This window comes from Lathyrus oleraceus, chromosome 1 (assembly GCF_024323335.1).
Source record: "Lathyrus oleraceus cultivar Zhongwan6 chromosome 1, CAAS_Psat_ZW6_1.0, whole genome shotgun sequence".
NCBI lineage: Eukaryota > Viridiplantae > Streptophyta > Magnoliopsida > Fabales > Fabaceae > Lathyrus > Lathyrus oleraceus.
The window spans coordinates 286,896,693-286,899,015 of record NC_066579.1 but is presented as its reverse complement, the minus strand read 5'-3'; the positions used below and the strand labels follow the sequence as shown (position 1 = coordinate 286,899,015).

Genomic DNA, 2,323 nt, shown 5'->3' with positions numbered 1-2,323 from the left:
GGTTTTTGACTTAATTATAAGTGACAGCTACATTAATATAAAATCATGGTTTATTCAACAGAGCGAGAGTTTGAGATAAAACCTTTAACCAATAAAGTTAACCGAAACGATTCATTTTAAAACCAAGAAACCGACAAAGACTTGATTCCCTAGTTTTGACGAACTACATACCGATATCCGTTTCATTTATATTTAATCTAGATATTAGTTTAGCTCTTAGTTTTTCCCCAAACAATCAAACATTTTCACCTTAGATTTACGTAGTAACCTTAGATAACGGTATATCGATTCATAAGTCCCTGTGGGATCGATATCTTTTAAAACTACGCGATAGAACTGTGCACTTGCAGTTTGTATCCCAATTCGACTCATAAAGTCGCGATCAAGTTTTTGGCGCCGTTGCCGGGGACTTTTATTCAATCGATATCGTAACTCTTCCGTTACGCTGTAGAGACTAAGGTTTCTTTTTCTTCTATTTTCTTTCTTTCGTTGATTTGTATGCCACGCACTCGCTCACAAGGCGAACCGCTCTATTTACGAATCAACGATATCGAACTATATCTCCGAGTCTTACGACGAATTCGGGAATATCGTGCTGCGAACAATCTCCCTCCTGTAGACCTTCCTGATTTCAAAAACATTTTTCCTTCGATACCCGAGATGGCAGAACCAGCTCGTGCTCTTAGAGATTACGCCGCTCCATCGCAAGATGAACCGCATTCAAGTATTGCTCCGCCCGCAATCGAAGCAAACAACTTTGAACTTAAACCTTCGCTGTTGCAGGCTGTGCAACAGAACCAATTCTCTGAAATCTTACCGAAGATCCAAACCTTCATTTATCCGTATTTGTCCAATACGTTGATACTGTTAAAGCTAATGGTGTCACTTCAGAGGCAATTCGACTTCGTCTTTTTCCTTTCTCATTAAGAGATAGCGCTAGAAGATGGCTTCAATCACTTCCTTCCAACTCAGTCACCACATGGAACGAATTGAAGAAAGTTTTTCTTGCCCGATATTTTCCGCCAAGCAAAACAGCTATGTTAAGAGCCCAGATAAACGGATTTAAACAGAAAGACAACGAGTCTCTTTTCGAAGCATGGGAAAGATACAAAGACATGATGAGACTTTGCCCACACCATGGTTTGGAAGACTGGTTAGTCATTCACACATTTTATAATGGTCTCTTATACAATACAAGTTTAACAATAGACGCCGCTGCAGGTGGTGCACTAATGAACAAACCCTATGCTGATGCTTACCAGCTTATCGAGAGCATGGCCCAAAACCACTATCAGTGGGGAACCGAACGAACAACGGTGGAAAAACCTCAAACGAAAACTGGCATGTACGAGATAAGTAACCTTGATCACGTTAATGCAAAAGTGGATGCTTTGGTCCAGAAAATTGAAAGTTTAAACGTATCACCTCCAGCCGCCGTGGTTGCTATAACTCAGAATTGCGAGATCTGTGGAATCCAAGGCCACACTCCTGCGGAATGTCAACTCTTGACTGGAATCCAAGCAGAGCAAGTAAACTATGCTCAAGGAAGCCCCTATTCGAATACCTATAACCCAAATTGGAAGAACCATCCAAACTTTTCATATAAGAGTAATAATGCTTTATACGCACCTGGACAGTCTCCAAATCAAGCCCCATCTATACCTCCGGGATATCAGAAACAGAATCCTAACAATAATACCCCTAGAAAATCCAACTTGGAAATCATGATGGAAAACTTTATAGCTTCCCAACAACAAACCAATAAAGATTTCTTAAACCAGAACATACACACTGGCGAACAACTTAAACAACTAGCAAGCAAAGTAGATGCCTTGGCTACCCATAACAAAATGCTAGAAACACAAATATCTCAAGTAGCTCAACAACAAGCACCTACTGCTGCCCCAACTGGTACATTCCCTGGACAGCCCCAACCCAATCCGAGAAGCCAAGCTCATGCAATTATATTAAGAAGTGGAACGGAAGTGGAAGGACCGTCTGACCCAAGGATAGAAAACCAAAACCCTAAGAAATCAACTAAGGAAAGTGAACCTAAGGAAAAGGAAGAGAGTAATAAGGAAACCCTAGAAAAGAAGGAACCTTATGTACCTCCACCACCTTACAAACCACCCATACCCTACCCTCAAAGGCTTGTTAAAACCAAAGATGTAGGCCAATTTAGAAAATTTGTTGATCTCCTTAAACAATTAAACGTTACAATTCCGTTTACCGAAGCTATTACGCAGATGCCCTCATATGCTAAATTCTTAAAAGAAATTCTTTCTAATAAGTGGAAACTTGAGGATAGCGAAACCGTTACACT

The 2,323-nt window shown here is 40.5% G+C and overlaps 1 pseudogene; it reads right to left on the bottom strand.

Moving 5' to 3' along the window:
- Nucleotides 1-1,044: 1,044 nt before the first annotated feature.
- LOC127116453 (uncharacterized) lies at nucleotides 1,045-1,144 on the bottom strand (annotated as a pseudogene).
- Between the last annotated feature and the right edge of the window lie 1,179 nt (nucleotides 1,145-2,323).